General features: G+C 40.2%; 1 protein-coding gene across 4 annotated transcripts in view; it reads left to right on the top strand.

Annotated features, from left to right (window-relative positions):
- PRICKLE1 (prickle planar cell polarity protein 1) overlaps nucleotides 1-12,040 on the top strand; it is a 110,630-nt gene that overhangs the window by 76,836 nt on the left and 21,754 nt on the right. The gene's annotated exons all lie outside the window — the stretch shown is intronic.

Here is a 12,040-nt window from a genome sequence, read left to right on the forward strand (position 1 = left end):
GAATCAGTCCAGGGTGACCCCATTCAGATTTTCTGCCCAGATATGTCCATTTTGGAGGCAAATACACTTTTGTTCACCGTCAGGACATTCTCTTTTCAAGACCCTTGAATTATATAGCGAATAGTCCCCGGTTCTCTGCCCACCAGATTTCCCTGAACAAGAATTTCCTTTCCTGGCTCCACTCCCAGGATGCCTGTCCAGGAGACGCACCCCTGAGCTTTCTCTGGTTCTGTTTTCAGAAAACTGCCTTTAGTGTCTAACATCCCCTGCTTTTTAAGCACCCTTGTTATTTTTTTCCTTGGACCCCACTTTTCTTCACCTCTCACTTCCCTTTTTTAAAAACCCTCAGCAGATTTTAGAACTTCTAAAATTCGTGTATGATTTTTGTGAGGAGATGGGGTTTTGTTTGTCTTTGCCACAGATGCAAAATTTAAACTAAATGTTTGTCTCAGACCTCTTTTCCCCAAGAATCCCTTTTGTCAATTAAATAACCAAGACCCCTTTTTGAATTGCCTGCAGCTCGATGATGGGAGGACCACAGGGAGGGACTTTGGAGGCTGTAGGAAACTCACACTTGACTTAGGCCTTGTCCCTTTATCATGCGAATTGAGTTAGGGAAGGAAGAAGGTGTGGGGATAAAGATTTCCACAGCTGGGAATTACCCCAGAGGCAGGGAATACTCTGATGAGAATTTATTTGGGACGTTTGCGTTTCCTATGACAGTAAGACCTAGAAGGAAAACCAGCTTTCATAATCTCTGTTACTATTTTTTTTTTTTTGGTTGGATGGTGCTTTCCTTACAACAGATATTGAAGTCTGTGGCCCTTAGTTGTGTTTTGTATTCATGTTCCATGGAAGAGCTCTAAATGGAACGTCTCATGATTTTGTAAGGTCTGTGCTCTTTTCCATGGTTACTTTAGTTAAGATCTGTATCGTGATAGTCCATTTGGGAAAATTCCATGGATTTTAGTGTGTGTCTTAATTTCTTTACTACCCAGCATGGCAAAGAATCCATCCCCTTGTGTAAAATGAGTGTGAGGAACGTCTGGACATGCTCATCCAGGTGGGACTCACTAAGCCCAAGACTGTTCCAGATGAGTAACAGGTGTGAGGTGTTGTCACAAGGCTCTTCTCTTTGACAGCTGAATTGAGCCATAAAATTTTTGAATAATTTATACAAGTTTCCAGGATTCAGAAAGCGCTAGTGTCCGATTTCACAATGAAATCCTTACAGTTAATTTTGTGTGTGTGTGTCACTTATCTTTGGCTGAGGTGAAAATATTCAGATCGCCCCATAAGTCAAAATTAATTTTATAGACTATTATCCATGGTCTTAGCATCTTCTTTTCGCTTTTCAGTAAAATCAGAGTTTATCACAATCATATGTTTTAATTTATATTTTAAAATATTACAAGATGGCCAAGACTGAGTTTAAGAAACCTTTAAAACATCTTTAATTTTGGTGAACTGGTAAGTTTGCATACTCTTTTTTTGTAAGCTGAATTTTTCCTCCTCAAAAAAAAAAAAAAAAAAAAGGAAAGCAAGGCAACATGTGGTTTGTTACATTCATGGCTCTTCTTAGCCTGTTTTGCATTAGGAGGTTATGGAAACCTAAGACTGAAAGCTCCATAAAGCAAACCTTACAGTGAAGGAAAGAAATAGAGAAAAGAGATGTCTGAAACTTGGCCCTTTTTCCCCATCTGCTCTGAAAATACATTCCAGTATAAAATGTAGGTCCCTGATAGTTGGCAGTATAAAGGAGCAGAAAGGCAAATACTTTAAAAAAAAAAAATCATACCTATTAAGTACCTTGAGTAAGTAGCCCTTTAAGAACTATCTAAAACATAAAACTATCTGGGAAAGAACAGATCTGTAAATGTCCAGGCATTCCCAAGCCATTCTTTAACTTTCAGTTCCTCCCCTACTCAAAACAAAAACTGCCGCCAGGAATCTACCCAGAGGGTCATAGCTGCCATTCTTGCTGGCAGGCCTCTGGGAGTGACAAGGCAGAGGCCCTAGCCCACTTTTTCCTAGTTTGTCCTAGTGCTGTTAATGGACAGTGAATGTTTTCCTCACAATGCACAGAAAATTTGCTGCCTAGTTAGCACACTAGAGGTCACTTTAAATTATTTTTCCTCTAATAATTTCACTACAAATGTGATTTCTTATTATGCAGCATCAGCATCAAAATGCCCAGATGTTCCTATTACAGGCTTTCAAGGATCTCAAATATTTATGTATATGAACATCATATTTATTCTCCCTAAGAATTTTCTTAATTAGGCAGGAGAAATATTTTCCTGTAGAGTGACAAGCATTTTTTGTAGACTTTAATTGTCTGATTGTGAAAAAAAATGCTGCACTTCATAAAAGGTGTTCTTAAGAATCAGATAGTTGTACATTCAGAAAAGTCATTATAAAATAGGTTCTTGGAAAGACAAGAAGATGATTAGAAATGTTGCTTGTGTAGGAATTGGCCCTCCTCTTCTATCTTTTGAATGGTGACTCCATTTGAATAGGTTATCTACCCATGTCATTGGATTCTTTCCCAAAATTTTTGACTCTTTAGATCCTAAAAGCATGATATGTCATAAAACTATTTTTCTCATGATTTTTTCAGTCTTCACTAAGTTGCTCCCTGCTCCCAAACATACCTTTCCAAAAGGTGGAGAGAAGCATTTCAGAGATTCCTGGAATCTTGTTAGAATCTATTGAAAGAGAAGCTAAAGACTTTAGAAATGGTCGATAATGGAAATGAGGTTTGTTCTATTGTATTAGCAGCAATGCAGTCAGTAATCCTAGTTTGTGATAAGTAAAAGAATGTGTGCCCTTCTGTAAGAAGCAGATTGTCTTTTACAAGCCTGCTTATATTATATGATATGAGTGATATTATATGAGTCTTAATAGTTTCTGTTATTTGAGCTCATCTGCAACAAATTTTTATTGGGGGATATTTTGGCAATTACAATAGTCAAGAAATGCTACCAGACTATTAATTCTATTGTCTTTTTTTTTTTTTTTTTTTTTATTCATTTGCTGCAACTGAACTGAAGGACCTTAGTAAAACAACAATAATAATGTATTATGGTCCTGGGAGTTGAGCTATAATCAATTTTGTCTGACAGGCTTATTAATGGCTGCATTATTACTGCAGTGCCTTTTTGCCTTCAGGATGTCACGTGAGATGCGTTCAGTTGAATGGGTCACACATAAGCTATAAACCGAACCATTCTCGTGGTTTGCCCTTTGTTCAGCATAATCTGCCTCTAAATCGAGGAGCTGATGGTTGGGCTCCATCTGAGAGTGATACCCTTACTTGAGTAAGAGCTTAGCACACCCTGATACTCTAATGACGAATAGTTGCATCAGAGCAACTGTTATATGAATGATCTTCAGATACAGGCCAGTTTTGTTGTATTTGGACAATAAATGACTTTGTATCTATGGAAGCTAAAAATGCAGTGAACTGCTTCCAAAAGCTCAGTGCCTCATCTGTCTGAGGACCGCCAGGACTGGGGGCTGCGGGTAACCCCGCTCCTTTGAGCTGTGCAGCATTTCGGTCCTAGAGGTCAGGGCAGCCAGTGTGTTGTCACTGAGCTCATTGCTTCATTTCTAGATGAAATAATGTGGTATGAAAATTCTAGAATTATCCTTCCTACTTCCTGGTGATATTGCTGAGTCACCAGTTGGGGCAAGCAAAGCATGTTATTTTTCTATTTGTAAGAAGTTCTGCTTTAAAAGCAAATAACATAGTGGTAGAAGACCATAGGCTTTGATGTCAGACCTGGTTCTGAATCCAGACTCTTGCACTAATTAGCTGATGATTAGATGATGGAGCAACTTACATGTCTCATTTGTAAAATGAGGAATATAAGATCTACTTTATCATGTTATAAGAATTTTTTTTTAATATACAGGATTTAAGACAAGGCCTAGCCTACAAGTACTCCAGATGTTATAGCTACATAATAGTAATAATAACAGTGACAGAGGTTCACTTGGCATTATTATATTCTTAGCGTGTCACCAAATAAAATGTAGTAACATGCTGTATGTCCAAGATGATGCACAATTCTAATACATACTTGACCCCTCATTCTATGCTGATGCCACCCCTGTCTTTAGGTCACTGCATGTTCATTGAAAGGAAGGCCCTGTATCAGGTATTGGATGGCTGCTATGAGACAGTGTACTCTTTTCTCAAAGGACAGTAGGATGCTCATTACATCCAGATCCACCCAGACTGCACTTTAATCCTCACAGACAGCTTCCTCACCATGATCATCATGGGATATCACTGCATTTTGTTTCAGAAAGCTCTTTTAAGGAACCAGAAACACCAGAAGGCCTATTCCTCAAAATACATCTCTTCCAATCACTAATATTAAACAAAATAGTGACTGTAGCTCATCCTTATTGGTGTAACTGCCAAGTGAAAAGTTTGAGTTTCTGGGTTGTCCCAAAGCTCTGTGCACAGAGGAAGAGAAGCTGTCTGTTAAGTTAAAAGAATTTCTATTTGAGAAAGAAAATAGGCAGTAGTTTTGGTGGAGGTCTGAATAAGATGGGAGTCCTGGGGCTAGTGGAGAGTCTTGGAGGAATGGACGTGCAGCATAGAAACCTCTGGTGTAATGGGACCTCACGGAACATTCCTGGACCCATCCCAAATGAAGTCCTGAAATAAGAGTCCGCCAGGCGGATAAAACTGTGTGGCTAGACAGTTGGACATAGAGGAAACAGCAAGATTAGGCAAAGGGTCGTGAAACAACATGATATGCTTGGAAACCACAAGTTCTGGAGCTGGAGGTGAGGTATGACATGTGATGGAGATACAGTCAGAGGGATCAATGGGGGCTGGAAATGAAGGACCTTCATTTATTCCATGGAGGTACCAGAAAAACTGAAGAAGGGATTTTTAAAGTAGAAGGATGATATAGGTTTGTAGTGGTCAAGTGAGGGGAAATGGGTATGTAGGGAAGAGAAGCCCCGAGGCTTGGCTGCTGTAGCATCCCAGGATGGCGGACAGGGTGAGACAGAAAATGGAAAAGATGCAAAGATCCAGTAGGTCCCTGAATGAGGGCAGGCAAGAAGGGCACTTGGTGAAGGAGGCGCCTCTGATGGTCAGGTGTCTGGCTTACTGGGAGCACTGGCGGTAGGTACCATAAACAGCCCGGGAAGAGAGGAGGAAGGAGGATTATTGGTCTGGAGGTGGGTGGAGCATATCATTTAGCAATTTGAGCTTGCTAAAGAGATTTCACTTTAGCCAATTGGTTTAAGTTCATATCAGATCTTATATGCTAAAAAGAATAATGTAAAAGATAAATTTCGTGAGGTTCCTTTACATATTAAAACTAGAGAATTGAACATTAAATTAGTTGACTTTTTTATCCAAATAAAAATAGAGAAAACAAAATCAATGGATTGATAATTGAGATAATATAAGAGTGCTTAATAAGGTCTGAATCAGGATCTGTGGAGGGTCACATGTGAACCAGTCACTGAGCACTCAGCAAATATTCCCAGAGAAAACTATGTAGCAGGCAAAGTACCCAATGAGGCAAGCCTGAGTATCTAAGCACTTGGGATAGATTCATTGCTAAACAAAATAGGCAACATCCCTTCCCTTAGCCCCTCTATAATTCAATGCAGATACAATGCTGAAGAGATGAGCCCTCCAAGCATAAAAGACAAAGGAAATATTAAAAGTAACTTTCGTCAGAAGATAGTTACTTACCTAGAGTTATGTGATTTGATCCAGTATAACAATTGGAATTCCAACTCCTGGCCCTGGCCCAACCTAGGAAAGCTAGTAAACCAGTCCCCACTACAAAATCACCTTGTGTAAATTCCCACAGTTCCAGGGGACTTGGTATCTTAGATAAGGTAAAGAAACGTTATGGAAAGCTTGGCTGACCTTTTGTTTTTGGCAACAGGGTGCTTGAAATAATTCTTTGCTGACACCTCTGTAAGAACGTTACTGTACATGGTAGTTGTTAAAAGCTGGCCTGCCTTCGTTGGCCCAGATTTTTCCTTGTGGAAAGTCGACCATCTTAGGTAGTGGAGAATTTAAATAGCATGAAAAATACAAAGGTGAGCTAAATAGCTTTGAGCATGTAGTTCATGAAGCAAAGCAGCAAATACTCTATAATTTTCATTTTTAAGATAAAGCAGTATTTATTATTTACATGTTTTGCAGAGAATACAAACTGCAAGATTGCAGCCCTCACCTAACACACTAAGTTTCCACTTTTTGTTTCATCTCTGCAGCAGTCTTGGTTGGGTAGTTCTACATAATCTTCCAACCTTAGTGTCCTGTTCCTGTCTCCTTCCATAATGATGGACTCTGAGCTCTAACACTGGAGGATGCCAATGCTATATTTTAAGAGTGGATTCCAACAGGAAGATAAAGTTTGAATTTAGAAATTGTAAATATCAACACTTTGGGTTACCTTGAGTTTATCGTTCATGGACAGTGAAAAATATCTGCAGTTTCAAGCTGGAGCTCTCTATCAGGGCTAAATCGTTGACTGTCTTTCCAGTACACCATGGGAATGCTGACTTAAGAAATGGTGGCCCCCATCTGCCAGCACCTTCAGCTCTCACAGTCCGCGCTGGGCCACCGCAGCCCAGTCTCTCCACCCTCAGACACACTGCCCTTGACTCCCGGAATGGCTTTCAGGCTCTTTCCATCTGGGTTCCCTGCACTGTTCTCTCTGCCCTCCGTCTAATGAGGGCAAAGGTACAGTCATTTCGCTCTTCTTGAAGCCTCTGTGACTCCCCGTAGCCCCTGGGATAGCTGAACAGCCCTGGCCCACATAACCATTTAGAGTCTGGACCTGTCTCCCCGCCACATCACTGTGGGTTTTCTAAGGGAAGCTCACTCTTTTGGCCCTCAGGCTTTGACTGGCCCAAACTGGGCCCTGGTTCCTACTCCCAGCTCCTCTGATTACCCTGATCAACTACTTCAAATCCTTTCAGGCCCAGCTCAGATGTCACCCTACCTTCCTGGATTCTCATCTTCTAACCAGAATTGATAGATCAACATTTCCTCATACTCCTATATTAGAATTTTAACCATACCTCAATTGTAGTATAATCACAACATAGCATGGTTTCTTAGGTGTTTTGGAAAATTAGAACAATTGTTAATTTTCCCCACTCATGTGTGTTTTCCTATGCCTTCTATTTTATCAAGATATACATAGAATATGAAATTTAAATTAGACCTACACCCTCCCCGTAAGGACTTCATATTTAAATTTCATATGCTATTAAGTCCTTAACGGGAGGGTGCAGGTCTAATAGAGCTGCTCTGAAATAAATATCTTTTGATTCAACCAAAGAATCTATCAATAAATCAATGGATGAATTCATGCAGCATCAGCTCAGGCAGCTCTTGTTCCAATATGTCTGGCTCCATGGAAATGTGGGACTGGTGACTGCCGCAGAGATTTCACCCTGCAAGTTTGTGAATGAGCAGAAGATAGCACAGGGAAGAATTTTGTATTCATGTATCTTTCTGTATCAACTAATAACAAATCAAGAAATCATTCTCTGCTCGTGAGCTTTTCTTCCTTATATTGTAGAATTTTTTCTTTAATGTTTCTTAAACCATTTTTATAAAAGTTTTATATGAGCATTATGACAAAGAAAAAGGTTGTAAATAGTGTGAAGATACAAAGGTACGATTATTTTACAAATAAGTGGTCGACCCGTGAACAACACAAGTTTGAACTACACAGGTTCACTTACACTTGAAAGTTTTTCAGTAGTAAATGCTACAGTGCTGCCCTGTCTGTGAATCTTTGGATGCAGAGGAACCAAGGGTAGGGAGTTACACACAGATTCACCCCCACATTGCTCCAGGGTCAACTGGAAGTTCAAAAGTGAAAGTTTCCATCTGCCCTTCTCTAGAAATCATTAATGATTCAGTAATTATATTCCTCTAAGTAGTTTTGCTATGCATACATTAGCCCATATATTATTAGCTATAATAATGTGATCATACTATGTATTGGGATTTGCATCTCCATATTATCCTATCTTTCCGTGTATAGAGCTCTCAATATTTAATAACTTTATTTATAGATGTGCTGAGTCTTCCTTACTGCGAGGGCTCTTCTCTAGTTGTGGAAGCCAGCGCTGTTTAGTTTGGGTGCCCAGGCTTCTCCTGCGATCCTCTCTTGTTGTGGGACATGCTTGGGCTGAAGGGCGCTCAGGCTCCCGTAGTTGCGGCTTCCCGGTCTAGAGCACAGGTTTAGTCGTGGCACATGGCTTAGTTGCCCTGCGACATGCGGGAGCTTCCCACACCAGGAATAGAACCTGTTCTCCCGCACTGGTAGGCAGATTCTTCACCACATAGCCACCAGGAAAGCCCCCTCGATGTCCCAATATTTACTGGAAGATTTATTCTTTATTTCTTAACACATTGACAGTTTTTCAGCAATGAAGTCTGAAGTATGTTGTATTAAACCACAGATCTACAGGAACAGAGAAAGTTGAAAAACTTAAGGAAAGGTTTACGTTCTTAAGGAATACTGTAATTACCTGTCCATGGAAAGAGACATTTCCTGGACTGGGAAAGGGTTATTTCAGAGCAGCAGAGAGTGAGTGGTGGGTTTTTACTAGAAGTCATAACTCTGAATGGGAGTCAAATGGAAGGATCTGACCCTGTATTCTCCCACCCAGCCTGGGCTATAGACTCAAGACACCTGCCTGGTATTATTGTCACAACCAGCTATCAAATTTTAAGAGACTCAAAAAATATTAGAACTGGTGGAGTCTCTGGAAGCATCTAGTTTGAGATGGTGAAGCCTGAGGTCCAAGTTGGAAGAGTGGGTTTGAGGAAGTAATTGTGGGAAGGGTTTGGGAAGAAACCAACCCAGTACTTCAGTAGGGCAGTTTTACTTTCATCAGTTTCAATACTGATTCCTATTTTAGTTGAAAAATAGACTGTGTTCCCTCCTCAGAAGTTCTAACCACTGACATAGCATTTTTAGAAATAAAAAAAAAAAAAACTAATACCTTATAGAAGTGATTTGTCCCTGAGCCTAGTAGTTAACGGAGAATAGACTTTTAAGTCTCCTAACTCCAAAGCCAGCGCATAGGGATATTTTGCAGGGAGGATTTACCTTACCCTCAAAGGAGTTAGGAGTTGGGGGAGGGGATGGCTGGCTGGGAGGATCAGAGTAGTAAATCTAAAGAGGGACTGGGTGTAGAAAATGTTAAAGAACCAGTGCTCTCTAATCACATTGCTTTAAATATAATCAAAGGCGGAAAGAAAGTAATTGGAGACCTAGAGAAACTGCAACCTATTATAAAACAACATCCAACCTATTAACTCTCGGAAGAGCTGATACTGCCTTCAGGCCCTTCCCTGGGGCTGCTGAGGACTCAGCTGACCCTAGAATTTGCACGTGATCAGTTAGCCATCAGGATATACTGCCCAATCAGAGATACAACACAAATGTTAGAGTTAAAAAGAAGGTAAAACACTTTACATAAACATTTAGTGGTAGCAAATTTGGTAACAGACTTGAAGAATTATGATTATGATTGTTTTTCTGGATCTTGGTTTTTTTTCTGGACAAGATGTAGGATCCTACAGGTTGTTGTCAATGCTAGCATTGTCTGACTCTGTGGTTTATTTTTTAAGCTATTTTCATTAGAAATTGCATCCAACATTACAGATGTTGTGATTCTTTTAGTTACCTATCTCTACATAGTCAGCACTACCCAAATGCTGTCCTAAAAACTGTCACCCTATTTAACATTCCCTATGCCAATCGCCCCTTAAACTTAGTGAGTGAAATGTCATTTGATGAATTTCAGAGTCCTTGATCTCTCTTTTCTATTCAGAAACATAGACATTCAATCATTTAAATAGACTCTTCCTAGATGACTGACTTTTAGTTACAAATCCTTCCACATAGCTGAGACCAAGAGCAACTCTTACTCTTCAATAAAGTAGGTCTGTTTAACAAATGGAAAAATAGAAGCAAGGAGCAGAAAAGACCTCAAGGTCACCTTATACAAATCATAGGAGAACCAAGGAATAGAACTCAGTTGTGCTTTATATTTTGTACGTTTATCTCTTTCTCCCAGACCCAATAAAGCTGACAGGCATTTGACAACCAAAATGCTCTCTTTATTTCTCTGCCCTTGGCGTTTTTCTTTCTTTCTCAGTCTCCTCCATTAAGACACTGGAGTTCTGTCTGGCTTTAGGTTAGAAACAGAGTTCCTTGTTCAGGTATGCCATGGCAATGAAGGCCTGAGAAGAATGTCCAAAAGTCATTTGTTCATTCAACTCCTGCTTATTGGACTTGTCCACGAAGTGCGGGGCATGAATCTTAGTGCTGAGAGTAGAGTAATGAACCCCCAAAGGCTAGGGAAGAAGACAGACAGCAAACATGAACAAATAGAATGTCAAGCAAGAGTGCCGTGAAGACAACACAAGGCGGTGGTGGGGCGGCGGTGGGGGGGGGGGGGGCGGAACGGACATGGGTGATATTTGGGATGGGCAGCTGGAAAAGCCCACTCTGAGTGAGAGTAGGGCAGAGACCTTGCTGGCTAGAGGGAACCGAGTCCTGTGAATTTCTGGGCTTCCTTTCTCAGCCTCCTGGCAAGTGTGATTTCCAGGCAATGAATATTCCTCCCCGCTAAAACAAAAGGATGCTGGTTGGGGGCCTTGCTCTCCATCCTGCATAAGTTCACCCTTGACAATAACAATGTCTTTCAGACCCGACTAAGGTCTGTTACATTCAGATTGAACTTTAGTAGGAAGTTTTTAACTGTCTCCAAACCGGCTTCATCACTGAAAACACTTACAATAGGCAATAAGGCGGACAGTAACTGTTGAAAATGTAACAAGCAGTATTTACCAGTAACTGCATGAGAAGCACACTTAGAATGGCAGACATCTAATACTGGTAAGTGTTGCTATGGCTTGCAGTTGGGAGGGTTCTGAGGCCTTGGCTAAGGTGTAGCTCTCCATTAAAAGCTTTCAAAAAGGATCCACCTGGCAAAAAGCATTGGCCTGTTGATACTCTCTGCATTATAATGATATGATAGTTTGGGGTTTGATTTAAGTCAGTAATGGACTGCACACTGTCAGCTGATGACTTCCGTGAGAAAGTCCAAACAGAAATGAAATAGGAAAAAGGAAATCTGACCTAGGTATTCACGACTCATTTCACAGCTCCACAGAGGAAAGTGGTCATCTTTGAAGTCCACCCCTACCCTCTCACCAATCTCCATACAACCTGAAGGCAGAGGAGATCTACATTAGAACTGTTTGGGAACCATCTTCACAACTTGTGTTCTAGATTTACCAACATAGAGTATATTTCAATAACAGATCCTGTTGCAGTGTTTCCAAGCTAGTCTACTAGCAGAGCCATTACATTTTGGGGGGGCCTCTGCCACTTTAAAAAAGTAACTTAAAAAAAGCAGCTTTCTCAGCTGCCTTGCTTTGCAGCAGAGATAACAGAAATTGGCCACAGAGTTATTCACTTGACTGCTCTATTTATAGCAACTTGTTTGTGTATTTTTAAATCACAGTTACAATGGGCTATTGTTCAGTTGTATACTGTAGAAACATATATGTTGCAAATTACTTCCAAGGAATCCTGATGGTCTAAGGATTTTTTTTTCTAATATAACCTGAAAAAGAGATAGGATACCCAAGGAACTGGTGACCATTTTAAGTTGCATTTTATAAACTGATAAAGCTCTTAAATATTGCATCTTTTTCTCTCTCTTCTTTTGGCATATTGCCTTGTGATAAGGAGGCTATTGTAGAAATTAAAGTTTGTAGTTTTGAAGTGACTCAGTCTTTTGCTCCAGATTGTAGTTTCTTCCTGGGCTTGCCTTGAGGTCCTGTTTTTGCTTCTATTCGTCCTATCGGTAGGCAACTAATGCCAAGCTTCACTTTCCTTGGTGTACCTAGAAATATTAACAGCTCAGAAACAAGATTAGCCATGAGTATGAGCCTAGTTCTTGTGTTTGAATAATTATATTCACTTAACAACTCTTATTCATGTAC

Source organism: Odocoileus virginianus, chromosome 24 (assembly GCF_023699985.2).
Source record: "Odocoileus virginianus isolate 20LAN1187 ecotype Illinois chromosome 24, Ovbor_1.2, whole genome shotgun sequence".
Taxonomy (NCBI): domain Eukaryota; kingdom Metazoa; phylum Chordata; class Mammalia; order Artiodactyla; family Cervidae; genus Odocoileus; species Odocoileus virginianus.